Here is a 20,612-nt window from a genome sequence, read left to right on the forward strand (position 1 = left end):
TTATAATTCTCTGTGATCATATAGAAATCAGTGTGACAGCACTCAAAATGTGACAATACACTGCTGTAGGCATCTTGTATCCTTTTCATTTGTAGATATATTATACTTGAGTTATTGGTCTCAAAAGCCAGAGACAAAATTAACAGCTAATCTAAACATTTGCGCTATTTTTGTATATGGGATGCTGTGAAAGGTGAAGGTCAGCAAATTTTAACTCTGTGCTTGTAAACTGTTCAATTTAACACTGAGAGTCCATCGCCCCTGGAGCAAATGTTCCCTTAACTACACTGGATGTTTTTCTCTAAAACGCTGGTGACATCTACAGAGACCAATGCACAAGTTGCTTGTGAATCTGCTCCTGAAGTAGGGTGCCAAACTGAATGTGATCTGCTTGGGCCCTAGTGTAGGAATTGCCACTTTCTATATTCTTGGACAACATTTAGCCTCTTTGCCAAAATTTGGCTGAGCTATGAACCATGGTGGCCACTGTCAAGGGGGCTAGCAAGCTGTAGAGAGATGTTAAATGAAAGGCGTAACTGAATTATAGGTACTAATCTTAGGTTCTTTTGTTCTCCAATAGCAGAGACCCAGTCATCTGTGTGAATTTCAACAGGCATACAAGCCTTAAGAACCTAACAGTCATATTTTCACATCATGCTTCGCATCTCAAAAATTAATCTAGAAGTGAAGCTTCTTTTCTTGTTCCAACTTAAGGGAATGTTGCTGCCTTTGAGAGACAGCAAAAAGGCAGCATTTTCCACAGTTTTTAAATATATAAGACTTAGTTTTACTTTATTTCTGAGAAAGTTCCCATTTTTGCATTGCTGATATACTTCTAAATTACTTTCACATGCTCGCCAAGTTTCCTTGCTGCTTCTTTTAGACTATTATAGAGTGTATCTACTTTTAGTTGGTTGTAGTCTCAGTGACTGCACTGGTAAAAACTGGACTTGCTAAAACTGGAGTAAAAAAAATCAGGTACAGATAACGGGAAATGCAAAGGGTAAGATGAAATGAAGTACACTCAAAGTGCCATCTAGTAGTTAGTTACAAAATGTACTTCATGGTTAGGCTTCCACACAGTTTTACCAGGTCTTTTATTGCCAAGTCACTTCTGGATAAATTACAAAAGCTATGTCTTTCATTTACATGAGTAAAATGGTAGTATTCAGTATAAAAGTTCACACATGCCTAATGATTTGGTGTTCTTTAGATTTCAAAACTGACCGTTTTCGTAGAGGTACTTTCAAAAAACCTTTATTTTGCAGGAGAGAATACCAAATACTTTCTAAAAATCAAGCCCTTTGAAAGAATTGGAGATGCACCCCAAACCTTGAAACAGTGCTAGTACCTACCTACTTTGCAAATGCAGGATAAAGTACGTACCTTTCTGATGCGACATGAAGCAATTAATGTTTGTTAAATGCTCAGAGAGCATATTTTCCTGTTCTCTTATCTACAAAGCTGATTTGTTCCCAAGACTGAATAAAGTACATCATTGTACTTCGGTATACATGAAGTGCACTCCCAAGGCACGAGTACATCATTTCAGCAGCATTCCATTTTCATTCAAAAAATGGAATGAGATTGAATTATGCAGTCAGATCCCAGAGTCCTTGGTAACTTTTCTCTTAGAAATGCTTTCTCTTATTCAAAGTCTTGTCTTTTCATGATTAAATAATACACTCATTTGTAGCCATAGGATGCCTGTCTCCAGGGTCACTGCAGAATAGCTACAGTAGTTTCACCAGCTAGCAAACCTAAATACATCTGTGCCAGGGAAAAAATACTGCACACTTGAGCTGTGACAGACAGAACAAATGTTCCCTAATTTTCTGTTGGACAATTTGCAGTTTTCCACTTGAGTTGATGATGCTGAAATGAGGATTTTCACTTTCTGAATATGACATAATTTATGAGGAAGACATGCAGTAAATATTTCAGCTGGAGTAGGTTTAAAATTAACCCAAGCTCAAAAGGTTTAAAAAGTAACTTCTGTCTTTCTGGGAATTAATTAAACTGTGTGGGCTTGGATGGGTCAATGATGAATGAATGACCACCTTGGGAAAGGGCTTTGCTTGGGAAGAGCGTGTTATTTCCCCCTGATCAGAAAGAGGCTCCTTGCCTTGCCTTGCCTTGTCTTGCCTTGCCTTGCCTTTCCTCTCTCTTTCCTTCATGTGATTTCTCTCTCTCCCTCTCTCTTTCTTATTCTTATTGTTTGACCTGACATTATTATTATTATACCTCCAGCCTGCTATTTATTTTCAAGCACCCCTCCCTGAGACATTAGGTCTGAAACACAATGGAAGATTTATGGCACCAGCAGGCCTCTGCTTATACAGAGTCTCGGTATTAGTTCCTGTAAGTTCCCTTACGACACAACTGTGCTTTTGTTTACTTGGTTTGGGGTTCTTTTTTATTGGACAGTGGGAGAAAGACCAGCAGGAGATACTGTTAGTGGGATATGGGGCTTTCGGTGTGCAGCTTCCATTTCAAATATGACCTATGTCGGTTATAGTGTGACCACCAAAGGGCAAATTTGTCAGGAACATGCAGGATTAACTCTAGGATCAGTTCTTAGCAACCAAATGTGTACATCCCCTGCAGTGTCATTACAGCTTTTTTTTCATAGCAGAACTCTATACCAGAAAGACCAATGACAAGGAGTTCAATCTCACTTACAATCCCTGTAGCTGTTTAGCCTAAGTTCAGCCTAATGATCACAAGGATTGTACCTGTTGTACCGAGGACATAGCAAAATTATCTCAGTTTCCAGGGAAAAAAACATATCTTTTACAGACAACAGATGAAAAGATGAGCTGTTATGGGTTTTTTTTGTTTTCCCCTTACAGATACCCACTGACGTTGTGTTATCTCCAGCAGATTATCTCCAGCAGCAGGGCAGGGCTGACCTTAGCAGAGGAGTAGGCAAAATATCAGAAGTGACTCATTGATTTTATAAAGCATTTCCTTTCACAGCCATGACCCATCTGCATAGGAGCTTTAAAAAATATATATTATAATTAATTTTTTAAGACAGAGGAGTCAGATGTCAGAAAACTCCCTACCTCTCTTGTTAAAATGTGGTGTATTCTACAACCCATTTAGAATATCACACAACATTCAAGATGTGGTTAGTGATTTTTTCTTTTATATTAAACAAAAAGAGTTATAACCTATGTTAAGTGAAATGCAGAGTGGTCAGATAGCATGACTATGACTGTGTAAAACAGAGAAAGGGAGTATAAAGCTTACCAGAAGATTAGGTAGAGCATTCTCTAAGGAAAATGTTTAATAAAACTACTGGATCAACTTCCTTCAGTGTATGGGGGCCTCTCAGTAGTTATGGCTTTCATAAGGGATACTACATTTAGTAACCAACATGTTTAGCCATATAGCCTAATCTTTCATAATAACCTTTCTGGACCTGTAAGCACTCCAGATGAGTCACAAACTATGTCTTTTTTTTCTGGAGTATTTTAAATATTGAAAGACTAAAAGTCTGAAAAATGAGAGCTATCTTCATTAATGCTAGGGAAAGAGATCTTCCTTTGATCTTCCTTACCCAACTAGTATATTGTTAGCATATATATTGGAGTAAAGTGGATATTACTATGTCCCTAAACATATAAGCTGTTAGCTAGCAGCACATATTTTTATGGAGGCCTGTAACTTAACAGATATTGTGGCAAAGACTGTAGTATAGACTGTAAGTCTATTCTGTGCGTGAATATATACTCTCCACCTCAGAACAAAGGACTATCCCAAACAGGATAGAAAACAGAACTGAGAGTATATAGTATGTCCTGGGTGACCGTAATGTCTGGGAAAGATGCTCTTTGAGCATTTTCCCCTTTAGTCAAGTGATTCTCCCACTCCTGGAGAAGGCTCTACCCACAGTTTCCCATATACCAAGTATTTCAACACTTCTCACTTAAGTTTGGAGAATGCAATTCTCCTTTCAGCTAGCAAGGTGATGGTAGGGAGCACACAATCCACCGAAAGCTAGGTATTATTTACTTCTGAGACTTCTGTGAAAACTTGCCTTTAAAATGCTAAACGAACCTGAAGGTTTGCATATCTGCCCTAAAATTTATCATCTCCTAGATCTGAGAGAAGTCTCTCTGTGGGTCAGTCCCATTTCTCCCTGACAGCACATGCCAAATAACTCTTCTGATTCTTCCAATAAAGACTTTTAATTCCCTGCAAGTTCCTTGAGACTTAATATAAGACTGTTGCAGCTCTCAGCTTGTCCAGTTTTGTGTACATTTTTGTACCAGTTTTGTGTACCTTTTTGTAACACTTTTGTACGTATTCTTATGTCAACTACATTGATTTCCTGTTTTGTGTTTCCATAAACCTCCTCTAGACTGAACCAATGCATTCCTACAGAACAACTTCATAAGCAAAGGTACAGTAACTTCTCCATACTGACTGCATCTTTGCTAGCATTCAGAATATCATTATATCCTGGTATTCTTAAATGAAGAGTTCATATCTGTCACTGCCTATTCTTGCGCTGTCATAGACAAGTCACGCAGTGGCTTTAGAAAGCTGTGACAGATTTGAAAGTACTGGTGGGATTCTGCTATAACACCATTTCTGCAAGGGCTCTGTTCCAAGTCAGTGCTTTCATCCTCCAGTGTTGCCTAGCATCAGTGCAGGAGTCCTTCTGCCTGCCTGCAAGGTAGCAGGCAGATTTTTATAATTCTTTTTGTTATTCTCTTGCATCTGAAACAAATAATAGATGTGCTCTTTCCCTTCCAGGAATCAGAGTGCAGTTAACTGTGGTTTATAAGCTTCCAGCATATGATGTTTAAAAGCCATTTGGATACTTTATTCATCTTTGAAGGCAGTGGGCCAGCCCTCTAAACTTCACTGGTGGTTGTGTGTGTTTTGGGGGAGGGGATTCCATTTTTCCTTGTGCTAAATAGAAAGATACTAAAGTTACTGTACAGTTAAATCCTCATTATATATGATATTAATAAATGTGCCACTAGGACAGTCTGTTCTGTTAAGCAACTTCGCTAATCTGAGCACATTATGCTGGATTTATACTGTAGAGGAAAATCTCTGGGGAAAGCAATGAAACAACCTGAGGCAGAGCATCCAGGTTTATTGTTGTCTCTGCTTTTGTGGCACAGAGAGAGGGAGAAGAAAATGTAAAGGAAGAGAATTTGTATCAGAATGACTGCAGTATGTTCTGTCATTGGTAAAGCAGATGATCTTTTCTGGATTCTTCCAGTATCCCCATGTTTCTAAACCAACCTTATTTCATCATAGTTTCAAAATGATCCCCCCATGATAAAAAGGCTCATTTTTAAATGTCAGTAAATCTGACTTGACATTCCAGAAGTATAAGGAGCGCTTTGGTGCTGTAGGTCACACACTTTCCCTATCAATCATCCCTTAAAGATCCCTGGAATACCCCTGAATTCCTCCAGGTGTCTCTCGGGAAGCAGAGAAAGGACTGGTGAAAGGTCTTTGCAGGGAGGTCCTACAAAATGCAAGGTGGTTCTTACAAGAGGACAGGTGATGTACACATTGAAATTCCTGGATATACTGGGACTTGAGTTAAGGAACTTGGCATTAAAAAGTGCATTTCTATCACTTGGAACTGTTGGAAAATATATTGTTTAAGTTTGTCTTTCCCAGGCATTTATGTGCAACACAGAGACAAATTTCTTACTGTGCTTTTACTGTATATGCAGCCCCTGGATGCTCAGACAGTATCAGCTCTACACATCCATGTACTGCCAGATCAGATCTGTTAAGATTACATTACAGCTGAATCATACAGTAGGCACCTGTACAAAGCATTATTAGTTAGCCACTTAAACATACTGTCTATCATCAGATCACAAAGCAGGGCTCTACCATTTCAGTGAAGACAAAATTTCTTTTACAGTTGTTGCTTCCTGTAGTTAAATCTTCTTTATAGATTTCCAGATATCAGCAAGTTCAACTAATGCCAGGGCCTGTCAGATAGCTTAGATGCAGCAAAGAACTTATGGCTTCAGATTGTTCAAATTATAGTATTTAAGTAACTGTTAGAACCCAAAGACAAATATTCATACACTGAACTAAGAGAACAAAGCAGTTTTTGTCTTGTCACTGCCTCTTCTCCACTCCTTTTCTGCTTTATCCCTCCATTTCATATTTCTAGCCTTGCATCAAATGCTAAAACCTGTCATCCCAGAGATGAAGATGTCAGCATGATGCATTGCTTGCAACTTGCACTTCTGTAACAAAGTAGTTTTCTCTCTGCAATCAACATGACAGTGCTGAAGTTCTCTGTAAACATCCATGTGCACGCACACACCTAGGGACTTCAAGACTGAGCACATCATCCATAAAACTTGGAGCACTCAAAAAATGAGTTCAAGTGAAAAGCAAGGGAAAAAAAAAGAAAAAGAATATTTAAATACATTAGAAGCTTAAGAGGTATAGATTTGACAGGATGATCCAATTTCATGCTACATAAGTATAAACAGGTCTAATTTGACATACATTTGTATTAAAATAATCTTTTATTTTTCAGGATCAAATTTCAGTATTACATGGATATTTAAACAAAATATCCTTGCTTTGACTTTAACCAAAATCCCTTTGGGGCAATGGGAGAGAATCTTTCAAGCAAGGTTTTTGGTCCTACTTTCATGTAACAGGGAAATACCAGCATATTTGTGTCTCTGCTGCCTCCTTCAGCACAAAAATAATGCTATTTAAAGGTTTGTATCTGTCATCCTCCATTGACTGAAGAACCTCTGAAGTGTTTAGTTCTCTCAATAGGAAAAAAGTCGAGATTTCCTGTTAGCTTTGACCTCTAGAAACTAACCTTTAGTCAAAAACCTTACTGTCTCTGCTCTTGTTAAAACCTAACCTAGTGTTGCACACAGGAAGTATCTAACAGTGCATAATGGTAAACTTTGTTGATCCCTTTCTTAAGTCTCTTCTTTTGATATTACCTATTTAGTGATGTGTAAGCTGAGATCTCTTTGAAATGTCCCATGGGTACAGATTGTGTAGAAGATGATCAGGTTACATGTTTACAGCCGTGGAGATCGCATTACCCACAAAATTAGAGTTGCGCATGAATGGCATCATCCATTTTATTACAAGTGATGTTTTCATTGAGGCTTTGGTGTATTTCATACCTTTCAGAAGAAAATGACAATATTTGAACTGAATTTTTCAATTAATTGGAAACAAAGTACAATACTCTTAACCATTTACAACTCTGGGTCTCAGCAGCTTCCAGGTGTACATGAACTATCCTAAGTCACATGTTAGGAAAAAGGGAGGATCAAGCATCCCAAATTTTAATCTTTTGAGATTTTTCTTCTCATACTTATTATCTACTGAATGGACAAGTTCTCTGGGATACCAGCTCTGTCTTTCTATTCGTAAACACATCTAGGAGCATGTAGCTCCCAGTTTGCTACATCCAGTAAGTGCTGTTATTATACAAACAGTGGTAAGAATAAAAGAAATGTGGAAACATGATGTACTTGAACTTGAAAAGGACTCTCCTTGTCAACCTTATAGAGAGGCCATATAGTTTTAATTTTATATCAACTCTGCTCCTGTTCCTAGTCTTCTCATTTATGATTACCAGTCAAAAGAGGATTCAGCACTTTAAGACACTATGAGGAAGCTCAATAATGAGCTTAATGATCTTCACAAGAAGAGATCTTAGGAGAGATATTTAATCTGGTTCAATAGAAGCTGGTATTTTGTTTTGGTTTGGTTTTTCATTTAAAATTTTATCAAAGTAGGGCAAGATTTCATCAGTGATGTCACCCAGTCTCAATGCTTCTTTATTAGATGTACGGATCCCTAAGAGCCAATCATTTTTCTTATCTCCAGATTCTTCAGGCGCAAAGTAAATCCAGATGCTATTCTTAAAAAAAACCCTCATTCCTTGCTCTTCCCATTCCTCTTCTGTGCTGCAACTGTTTCTACTTTTCTAGCTTGTCATACTTTTCCATTTCCCATCCATTCTTCTGATAACTTCACCATCACTCCTTCTGTTCCATCAGTCCTAGACATTTTAGAAATTGAGAAATCCATCTTTTCCATCTGTAAGGCTTCAGCAAGTTGTCTATGACCACAACTCAAGAAATTTCTTTTGACTGAGCAATAAAAACATGCTTTCCTGAATCAAGCCACTGAGCCCTTTATAGATTATTATTTTATTAAGAACCTGATCCTGATATCTTTCTTATAGCAACAGAAATCTTAAGTACTTAGACTAGCCATAACTGTTCCTTGGGGAAAGCACTGTAGGCTTTGAGAAAGGATGGAAGTAGATACTCTAACTTAACACCAACATCTCTCCTTACAGTTTTTGAATAGTTTTCCCTTTTTTGTTTCCATGCATGCTTAACCATCTCAGTGATCACATATTGCCAAAACTCTGTGGCACCAAAAAGCATTGAATATAGCCTTTTGTCTACACCTTGCTTTCATCCATTTGCTACTAGTCTCTTAGACTCTGAAGTAAACTCTTGAGAAAGAACAAAGTGTCCTCTGCTCTCTTCACACCTGTTTAGGTCATCCAGAGTCTTGGGTTTGCCCTTGTTAAACTCTTTTCTATCAATCAGACACATGTTCTTTGTAAAAGTGAGTTTAATGCCAGCTTGAGTGGTAGACTGATGTCCCTTGTTTATGCTCAGAAAAGGCTGAGCACCGGCACTACTGCAAACATTTCTCCCTGTAGCCCTTCATCACCTCTGATGTGGAGAGACCACCTCCAGGCAGAAAGAACTCTGGTCTCTATGGCCATTCACTGGCTGGCATTGAAGGCACATTGGCAGGATTGTGTGAATTAAACTTTTTTGCAAAGGAGTTCAATATTCAGGGCTTCCAGGCTCGTTCCTTTTGGGTCCTGATAAATACACTTCTGAATTTAAAAATGAGAAAGAATGATAATGTAAGCTTGTCTTTATTGTGTAGTGTGAACAGCAATGCATTCAACAGCAACTTCTTCAGCCTTGTTCCAGTATACCAAACCTATATTCTGCTCATTTATTGTTGAACTACTAGCATTCCAAACACATCCAGATGTTATAGAATAAGCACCTTTTTCATCTTTGGAAGCTATGTAATTCCTACATCTCAGGAGATCTTACCATAGACCTCAAATACCTGTTTGACTTGACTTGGCTAAGTTACAGAGAAGGCATAATATACACCAGTGTTTGTTACTTACTTCAGACATCACAGTTACTACTCAAAGAGCCTATGTCATAGGTCAGACAATGAAAACCCTTTCTTTAATGACTTAGGTGATTCCTAGTATAAACTACTGCTTTGTAAATTAACATCAGAACTTCAGTGGATGAAAAGGTGCCCTGTCAGCTGGCATCTTGATTAACAGAGAGCAACCCGTTACTCATCATTCAGCCTACCAGAGTATTTCCAACACTGTCTTCTCTGACACTAAAGGGAACACAGCCTAGCATGTGTCCACTCACTTTGCATAAATAGCAAGCCTTACAGCCCATGTAAAGAAATACATAGTGACAACAAATGCATGGATAAGTCATAGGACTGGAATTCTGAAGATCTGGATTCTTAGCCTGGCTCTTCTCAAGATTTCCTGTGTCATATTAGATACATCATTTTTAGTTCTGCACACCTCATTACTATAGGCAAGTTAAATTTGTCAGGTACCTTAAGGTATGTAAGCTAAATTCAAGAGTGCCTACAATTCTTACATGGAAGGTTCTTTGCATTTATAAAGTATTGATTTTCTTTTATCCATTTATGTTGTGGGAACATTATATATATCTATCTTTTAATATATCATGAAATAAAAGCTTTCTAACATGTTTTTTGGTGATGGACTACTAAAAATTACACGTATCATGTTTCTTTGTTGTTAATAATCTAATTTATGAAATTGGCAGAGATGGAGAATTCCATTTCACAGATAACACTTTGAAATATGATTTTGGGTTGATTCAAGACAAAACTCCAAGTTGTTTAAATTATCTGGGAAAGGGGCTAGAGCTCTGACCCCCATGGTCTTCACGGCACAGATTCCCTGGGACATGCAGCCCCTGGAAGTGCTCTGTGGGTTTGGCTGTCCCAGAAGCTGGAAGCCCTGGGAGCCCAGGCTGATAAGCAGCTGAGGGTGCTTGGATGCCAGGTTGCTCATGCTCTCAACTCCGATCAGCCCACCGGATGGGATGCTGAGGAGCCAGGTGTTCAGGTCCCAGGGCACCAGCCTGGAGATCTGACAGTATCATGATCACATCAAAACTCTGTCAAAATCAAATCACCTCTCTTGAATGTTTCAATTTCAGAAAACTGGCAGATTCTGTCAAAATTATGTTTTATTGAAACTTCACAGCTACCTCTGTTATCTGTAAGTGTTATACCTATCGGTCATGTCCTTGCTTGTTCTCTTGTGCATAGATATATAGAAGTTACAATGGTAAATAAGAGGGAATTGAAAGAAGGATACTGTGGAAAGGCACTTTACAAATCCTAATTTATATGTTATAGCAACTTCTTTTTAGTCATAAGGGTGTTACTCAGCAGGGACATAAAAGTGGACAGAAGATGATTGTGATAGTGGTTGATTTAGTAGAAAAAGTCAGTTTTCTCTATTTAAGCTGGCTAAGGCATTAGAAAGACATCTGACAATTCGGGTCTGTCATAATTTTCAGACAGTTTTTGTCTGGAAACTTGTGTTTTCTCCTGCTGGCAAGGCTGTTACTCGCCCTGGCTGCCTGGCAGCCCAGCTGTGGGGCTGTGGGCACCCAGCTCGTCTGCTGCAGGAGTTGCAGGATAGCTAGAAGCAGCATCTCACTGGTCTAACAAACTAGCATGAGCACTGGAGAACAGAAGTGATGTGAGTGTAGAAAACACAGGGACTGAGCTTCCTGTGAATGAACTTTATGCTTGAAGTGCATAAAAAAAATCAGCTTTAAAAAAAAAAAACAAAACAAAACATAATCAGGCCTTCCCAAAAGGAGAAGATTTGCATATTAGACCCAAATTTATGAGTGCTGGCTTCCTCCTGGGCTGTTGAGGCTGTTGAAATCTCCAGTAACAGACTAAATATATTCATCTTGAAAAAATAATTTGAATTTTTAAATATTGGTGACATATATTAGATTTCACAAAAGTAAAATATACCTGTTAATTCAATGTGCAGTGATCGATCCTCATCTGGTAATACTCAGGGTAACCTTATTGGAGGCTGCATGAAAGTCTGGCTTTCAAAACTGGAGCTTCCAAGCCACAACACTCTGTTAGAGCATACAGTTGTCTCTCTATAGAAATTCAGAAAATCTGATTTAGGTAGAGGTAGAATTTATTTGTGTTTGCAATGTTTTTGTTGATGTGTTTTGCCAGATCAGAGGCTGAAGTAACTCAATAAGAAGTCAGGCCTCCTGACCTCTAACCTTGGTTTACTCATAGTGTGACTTCTTATAGAATCATAGAATCACTAAGGTTGGAAAAGACCTCTAAGATCATCTAGTCCAACCATCAACCCAACACCTCCATGCCTACTAAACCATGTCCCAAAGTGCCACATCTACACGTTTTTTGAACTCCTCCAGGGACGGTGACTCCACCACCTCTCTGGGCAGCCTGTTCCAATGCTTGACCACCATTTCAATAAAGAAATTTTTCCTAACATCCAATCTAAACCTCCCCTGGCACAACTTGAGGCCATTTCCTCTTGTCCTATTGCTAGTTACTTGGGAGAAGAGACTGACACCCACCTCACTACAACCTCCTTTCAGGTAGATGTAGAGAGCGATAAGGTCTCCCCTCAGCCTCTGCTTCTCCAGACTAAACAACCCCAGTTCCCTCAGCTGCTCCCCATAAGACTTGTGCTCCAGACCCTTCACCAGCTTTGTTGCCCTTCTCTGGACACGCTCCAGCACCTCAATGTCTCTCTTGTAGTGAGGGGCCCAAAACTGAACACAGTATTTGAGGTGCAGCCTCACCAGTGCCAAGTACAGGGGTACAATCACTTCCCTACTCCTGCTGGCCACGCTATTTTTGATACAAGCCAGGATGCTGTTGGCCTTCTTGGCCACCTGGGCACACTGCTGGCTCATATTCAGGAGGCTGTCAACCAGCATCCCCAGGTCCTTTTCTGCCTGGCAGCTTTCCAGCCACTCTTCCCCAAGCCTGTAGCGTTGCATGGGGTTGCTGTGGCCCAAGTGCAGGACCTTGCACTTGGCCTTGTTAAACCTCATACAATTGACCTCGGCCCATCAATCCAGCCTGTCCAGATCCCTCTGCAGAGCCTTCCTACCCTCATGCAGATCGACACTCCCGCCCAATTTGGTGTCATTTGCAAACTTACTGAGGGTGCACTCAATCCCCTTGTCCAGATCATTGATAAAGATATTAAACAAGACTGGCCCCAGCACAGACCCCTGGGGAACACTGCTTGTGACCGGCCTCCAACTGGATTTAACTCCATTCACCACAATTCTCTGGGCTCGGCCATCCAGCCAGTTTTTTACCCAGCGAAGAGTACACCCACCTAAGCCATGACCTACCAGCTTCTCTAGGAGAATGCTGTGGGAGACAATGTCAAAGGCTTTACTAAAGTCCAGGTAGATAACATCTACAGCCTTTCCCTCATCCACTAGGTGGGTCACCTGGTCGTAGAAGGAGATCAGGTTGGTTGAGCAGGACCTGCCTTTCATGCACCCATGCTGGCTGGGCCTGATCCCCTGGTTGGCCTGCACATGCCTGTTGAGCGCACTCAAGATGAACCGCTCCATAATTTTCCCCGGTACCGAGGTCAGGCTGACAGGTCTGTAGTTCCCCGGGTCCTCCTTCCGGCCCTTCTTGTAGATGGGCGTCATATTGGCAAGCCTCCAGTTGTCTGGGACCTCCCCTGTTAACCAGGACTGCTGATAAATGATGGAGAGTGGCTTGGCAAGCTCCTCTGCCAGCTCCCTCAGTACTCTCGGGTGGATCCCATCCGGCCCCATAGACTTGTGAGTGTCCAGGGGCATAGCAGGTCGTTAACTGCTTCCTCCTGGATTATGGGGGTTTATTCTGCTCTCTGTCCCTGTCTTCCAGCTCAGGGGGCTGAATACCCTGGGGGTAAATGGTCTGACTATTAAAGACTGAGGCAAAGAAGGCATTATATTGAAGAGCAAGTTTAAAATATTTGTACCATGTTTCTCTGTGTAAAAAGAAATTATAAAAATAGTCACCATACTGGAATGTTTGTTATGTGACTGTCTGAAATCAGTACATCTAAAACTGAACTTTCTAGAAACAGGAATTGCCATTGAAAACCAAAATATTTTCAGGGGAAAATTAAAATATACTGATTCTGTTAGCTGTTGAAAAAAAAGCCCAGACACACTAGAACAGCAGGTAGTAGGAATATGAGCATAAGAAAACCATTGGAAGAAGCATATTTTGTTCTTGCAAGGTGGCCCCTTTGTTTTATATTATTGCAACCAGGTCATGGTATGACAAATGTTGCTGCTTCTAAGCTCAATAGCGTGTGCAGGACTATTCAGGCCAGTGGGTGAGCTGGCACAGGAGCAGCTGAGAGACAGGGCTGGGCCAGCAGTCACCTTATCTGCAGATTGCTTACAGGGGAAGCAAACTGCTGAGGGTTTGGGGTTTGTTTTAGATGTGTACACTCCAAGCCACACTAAATCTCCATGCACATTACTCAGCACATTGCTTCTTGTTATTTTATTATATTAGGCAGCAGACTAGCTCATGCTTAAATTAGGAGATGAATTTCCCTACAATCTTTTTCAGAGTTTATGGATTTGTCATCAAGATTTCATGGCTGCTGTGATGAATTGCCATTAAGACATCATCCTTGAACAAAGAAGGGCTTTCATACCTGAGCAATTTTGAAAATAAAAGGAGGATTTAACAAAAGTGAAATGACTGCTAGAAGAATATTTCTTACTGTGTCCGGAGATACTTCTTTTTGCTAAACATTTTAAAGCTTGACTTCCCCTTTGACACAGAAATGAAGATATTACTCTGCACGTAATGCATGTGACATTGCAGCCTTCAGTCACGAAGATCAATGTATTCCTATACGTGTCCCAGGCCTGAGGCAACATTATATTTAAAAATAAGCACGGGTCTGTAAGGGTGGATCTCTTGCAATCTAGCCCCAGCGTGAATACTTATTCACTTTTGTGGTTTTGGTCTACTCACCGCCATTTGTTATGGCACACTTTCCTCAGCTATAAACAGGATTACGACTGATGGATATCTAGACCAGTATTAGTTAATGTCTGAAAAGCCAGCTTTTGAAACACATGTTGTTGTTCATACCAGCATTACAGCTTCACTGTAGAAAAAGCAGCTAGATCATGAAGGAGCAGCTTTTTAATAGCTATGGAAATTAGCAAGTATGGTGTGAAACATTATTTTAGTCCTGTGAAGGACGAATGAGTTAGTGTTTAACAGTCAGGACTGTCCAGTACTAACCCAAACAAAAAAGTAAAGCTAGCATCCTGTGGGAAATCAGTTGGCTTTATAGCTTCCCAATTGTTGCTTTCAGACTTATTTTCAGCAATTTTTTTCCCTTTGTCGCTTTCTTGTTTTATACCTTCCATTGGAGGAGACAAAAAATAATTCTGAGAGGTATAGAATTATAGAATGGGGCAGAACAGGATTATAGGGGCATGGAAATACTGGCTGTTTCAGCTGCAGGAATCTTCTGTATTTAATGGATCACCTGGGTAGTAGTTAGAAGTAAATGGACAGCATTCCCACTCTAGCTCTGTAGATGAAGCTATGTAGTAATTCTAGCTGAGCCATACTGAGACAGTCTTTTGTTTTCTAAAAATAGTCAGTTTGTTAAACTGAATCATCTCTGTGATTGCCACAAAATTTCATGTGGAAAAACTTCTTGTATTCACAAAAATTTGGGAAGTGATTGTTCTTTGTAATATCTATATTCACATTGAACGTCAGTAATCACTGGCCATTGTTTTTTCTCTGATGTATGTTATTCTTGCAGTGATGTGCTAGAGGCAAGAAAAAAAGAAAGACGTTCAGGTGACAATCATGTGCCTTGATTACTTATTAGAAGATAATGAAGTTTGTGAGCAGCTCCTAAGATGAAAACAATTAATTCCCGCTGTCATTTACGGATAGTGGACATATATAGATAAAATCACAGTAGAGATAGTAAGGAATGGTGTGGAACATATAATAGTATGTTACTGTGATGCTGCTTTTAGGCATTTGCATGCAAGCGTGTATCTGGGATACTCAGAACTGCTGAGAAAGAGAGTGCATTGATAATGTTATTATTACCATATCATTCTTGCTGTAATAATAAGAGTTATAAGTCTGTGGCAGGTTCCACTGTGTTTGTTGCTATTCATACTCAGTCAGATTTACAATCCAGTAAGAGGTGTATTTGCTTCTTAGATACAGAATTAGATACATCCAGTGATTTAATGTTTTCATATTGCTTATTAATTCAGAGCTTCACACTAATTATTTGCTAGTTGACGAGCATGCTGTTGATGGCTTGAATGTGGTCACTGGCTTTTTTGTTTAGAAGGATGGTAAGTAAAGCTTTAAAAAAATAACATAAAGAATGAAACTAGTTTTATAGTTTTCCAGGGATCCAAACTGAAAAATAACAAAAAAAATGTTAGTCAAACAAGAAGACAAAACCAATTGTGTTTACAATGTTTTATTACAACATCTTACAGCTTGACACATTTAATTTAATATTATTTAACGGAAAGGGAAAGATGGGCATGGCAATATTATGCATGGAAAGTGGTTTTGCATTACTTTCAAATAATTACTACTGAGAGGAGAAGGGAAAATGGAGAGAAGACAGTCCAGGCTTTTTACATTTTTTGTTTTGTTAATGTAGTGTTTCTAAACTAGAAAGAGAAAATAAGAGAAAGAAAACAGACAATTTCTTTGGCTTTCAAGTGAAATATTCAGTAAGAAAAGCCTGAGACTCTGTTGTGCTGTGTCACAATAGCTATTATACAGATAGGCTTACCAAATCAAACTCTATGTCAGGGTGGAGAGATTACCTTGACTACTGATGTTGGGAGATAACCATCACCAGCGTGACAGAAGCAAAGAGACAAAGAGAGCAACTGCAAGGATAATAAGCTATATGCATGTAAAGGAATTTCATCTTTCTACGTATGGGAAATGAGTTTGCCCTTTCTCTCCCAGAGCATTTCTCTCTCTTGTCCAGAGGAGCTATCCTGCATTCCCTAGGTGTCTTTGCAGTATGTCTTACAGAAAGTGTTATGATAACACAGTATGGGAAACAGCCCAGGGTGCGGAAAGAGTCTCAGAGTCACACACACATCAGGCCACTCTGAATGGGGAAACTGCTCACTGGTACAGTATATGTCCCCAACTTCTAACCGTTATCTTTGGAAACAGTACAGCTGCAAAGATCAGTATCATTATCTGTTCTGTTACAGGACACTGGTAGTTCTCATCTTCTGGTTGGTCTCTATTGCATTTTTGTGGCAGAAATTTAATAGCAATTACAGAATTTTCAAATTCATTTGTGTGGTAGATGAATGGAGAATGAGACAGAAGGGGAAAGCAACAAGGAAAGCAGGTGATGACAGTGGCATATTATCTGGGTATCAGTAGATCCAGGAACACTGCTCTTATTAGCCAGCTTGCCCCTATAAGATTTCTCACCACTGATAGTCACTGGGAACCACTGATGGAAAGCTAGGATGGACAAAGCATTGCCTCCCAGTGTTTTCTCAGTAGGTCTTAAAACTAGGTCTTCAGAACAACACCACCTAGCCTATGCTAGCAGGACTTTTTTGCTGCCTGAAGCAGGACTCTTCTGCCACCTGGCACTACAGCAGAGAGAGTACTGGTAGGAATTTTAAACTAAAAATAAAGGTTCAAATAGGACATCCAAGAGGAACAGGTCAAATCTTGCCTGCTTTCCAGTAGCAAAATTCCCATTGAAAACTGATAATTTCACCTCAGTAAAGGTCATATAGCTCAGGGCAGAGAATAATAAAGATGCAGAGACACACAGACACAGATGTATGGGTGGAAAGCTAGTATGCACATCTACTTTTCCAAGAAGAATGACAGGTTGTACAGGAGGAAAAAAACATTTCTGTGATGTAGATTTACATTTCTGTCCTGCTAATAAATGGGCCAATGAAACAGCTGACTGCTCCTCTATTGCAGATGTGGGAGTTATTTACTTTCTAATCCTTTCCCTTTTAGCCCTGGCTGGACAAGAATGAAAATCCCTGGCATTAGGTATTAGAAGAGATGGAAAAAGCACAGGAACCAATTTACAGGGTTTCACTTGACTAGTTTTCTTCATTTGACTCCTATTAGCTCTGATAATGTATCCTCACCATTAATCAGCTAGGGAGAGAAGAGACGGTGCCTGGTTTTTCACGTGCATAGGAGGATGTATGTACACCACAGCAATCTCATTGGAAAAAGAAGGTCAGTACCTTGAAGTGTCTCCTTTAGGACTTAAAAGGCACAAAGGCACTGACCCTGAGCACTGAGACAGCTGTCAGCAGGCACAGAAAGTTTTGAAGGAATGTCCAAAAAAAAATTTGAGTTAGTGGTACCTTCAGCATAAACTTTATGGAACAAATCAATCCCTGCTGTAATCCCATTAGAAGCAGAGGGACCAAAGGGGCTGTGGAGGCAGCTAATATTGTTAGATGTGAACTTCTTCCAACTAGTGAATTCCCAGCACAAAACCACAGCAATCTAATAGCTGCTGTGGTCATATCAGCAGCTACTTCTGGAGAACTCGTGTTCTGCCTATTCCTAGCTGCTGCTGAGGAGAAGAAACAGGCTCTGGGCTGAAAAGCCCCTGAGCCTTCATCTCTTGTGCCTTGCACTATAAAAACAAAATTGTTTCCTCTGATGGCCCTATGCAGATATCAGAGCTTCATCAGTATGGAGCTTGTATAATGTTTCTGCATGTTATGCCAGTCACTAGTCAAGCTTGACAGCTCCTCATTGCTGGATCATTACACAGAAGTGTAAAAAACCATACAAAAGGTGTTGGTCGATTTCCATGAGATTTGATGCAAATGCATCATCACTAATGTATTTTAAAAGGGTAGTCAGTAAATTGCAGTAGAGTTGGTTTCCATAGCAATGATGTCAACAGCAATATCATTGAAATTTCAGATTTTGTCACACAAAAATAACGATGTCTATAATGAGTCAGAATAAAAGTCCAGCCAGCCCAGTATCTTATCTCCAACAGCTACCTATAGATGCCTAGGGCAATTGCAATGTAATGTATACCAGAGATACGGCAGCAGTATCCAGGGCTTTGCAGCTCAGAAACTTTCTGAGTTAGGGATGGCGTCTTTGTTTTCAGTGGTCCTTGATGGATTTTTCTTCCATGAGTTTATTCCATTGCTTTCTAAGCCTATTTAATTTTCTGCACCAGGTGTTTCTCTGTCTGCCACTTCCCTGCACTTCGAAAATCTTTACCAATATATACATATCAGGAAAGGGATAGGTAAGCCAAAACTCAAGGTGAGGTCTGTTCCAAGACTCATAAGACCAAATTTAAGCTTTTTCTTTTGCTAGCAGTTAAAAGCTGGTATAACAAACTTGCCAGAAATTCCTCTCTCTGGTTACTAATTGAACTATGAGCAATCAGACCTGAGCTAGAGCAGTCCATCCAAAGACTCCCCAAAAGCTAAGCTAACTCACGGGGATGCTCTGCATTTGGATTATTTCCAGCAGCTCTAAGCCCCTTGAAGAGAAACAAATAAGGCTTCATGTGGAACTGGACCCTGGTGATGCATAAATCTTCTCCCTTAGGACTGATATCTATCTGATCCAAATAGGGGGCTGCAAAAGATTTATACCTTCTCTGCTTCATTCCTGCTAGCCCTTACACCTGAACCACATTGAAATTAGGTTACAGCACAGAATCTGGGTCCTGCATCTAATTCAGTGTTTGCTTTCCATCACTCACTAGTCCTGTTTCATTAAGACCACACTTCTGTTCCCACCTATTTAGAGAAAGAATTGTTTTTTCAACAGATGTATTTTAACCAGGGGAAGTGCTGAAGAACCATATGGACCCTATATGGTGGGACAGAATATCGTAGAAAGATCCTAAATTTAAATACTTTGTAATGTGGTAACTGAAAAAAGAGAAAAGAGAAAAATCCCACAAACAAACAAAAAAACCCAACCTAATTTACTCGTCTGTCAAGTGCAGAAATATTTCTCTTTAAGGGAAAGTGTCCCAGCAGCTTGTGAGTCTGGCCTGCACTCTGCTGGAATGGGCAGCTGAATCTGTGTAGGGGGATGTTGCTTCACTAGATTCAAAAGGCATGCTCTAAAACTGCAGCATGTTTCCCCAGCAAAGCTGATTTGGGAATGTGTTCAAAGCAGATAATTCAATGTGTTCTCCCTGTGCTTTGTTTATGGCTGCTTCAAAGCAAGCACATAATATCTATGAATGTCTCTACTAATAGTGACTATTCAGCAAAGGGTCCATAAAACAAACTACAGCCCAAGAGCTATGCCCTGCAAGAATTCACTGCCCAGTGTTTGCAGGGGATTTTACCATCTAAATTACCTGGAATGTTACCTGTTTCGAAGTGAGTGGCTGTAAGTTTTTTAATGAGCGAATGAATAATAAATAACAAATATCAAGTAATGAAAACAACTCTCAGGTATTCTTATTCACCTACACTCATCCTCTCTCATCTACCAGTTTGGTCTGCATACAAGGAGCCATTTCCTAAAATACTCTTGTGAACAGTCCTGGCCAATGCATATACATGAAGAATTTCAGTCTCAGAGGAGAATATTCCGGTAAAATATTTGAGTGACTGCAGTATGTTAAAACAGAAGCTATTTTACTGCTCTGGTATTATGGTTTGAGAGGGGATCATAGGAATAGATGGCTGGATAGAACTTTAATTTCGGAGCATCTGGATAGCTAATATTAGGAAGTGTTGTGGTTTAACCCCAGCCGGCAACTAAGCATCACACAGCCGCTCGCTCACTCCCCCCCAGTGGGATGGGGGACAGAATCGGAAGGGCAAAAGTAAGAAAACTCGTGGGGTGAGATAAGAACAGTTTAATAATTGGAACAAAATAATAGTAATAATAATAATGAATTGTAATGAGAAGGAAAACAACGAGAGAGAGAGAGAAATAAAACTCAAGGGAGAAAAAAAAAAACTGATACAACCGCTCACCACCCGCCGACCGACGCCCAGCCGCCCAGCCAGTCCCCGAGCAGCGACCGCTACCCCCCGGCCAACTCCCCCCAGTTTATATACTGGGCATGACAACATATGGTATGGAATAGCCCTTTGGTCAGTTGGGGTCAGCTGTCCCAGCTGTGCCCCCTCCCCGTTTCTTGTGCACCTGGCAGAGCATGGGAAGCTGAAAAGTCCTTGACCAGTGTAAACACCGCTTAGCAACAGCCAAAACATCAGCATGTTATCAATATTATTCTCATACTAAAATCCAAAACACAGCACTATACCAGCTACTAGGAAGAAAATTAACTCTATCCCAGCCGAAACCAGGACACTATGTCAAGCTCACATAGGTTTGCTCCATTGTTATCCTTTGTTACAGGTAACTCGTGAGATACA

This window comes from Ciconia boyciana, chromosome 6 (genome assembly GCF_034638445.1).
Source record: "Ciconia boyciana chromosome 6, ASM3463844v1, whole genome shotgun sequence".
Classification (NCBI taxonomy): Eukaryota; Metazoa; Chordata; class Aves; order Ciconiiformes; family Ciconiidae; genus Ciconia; species Ciconia boyciana.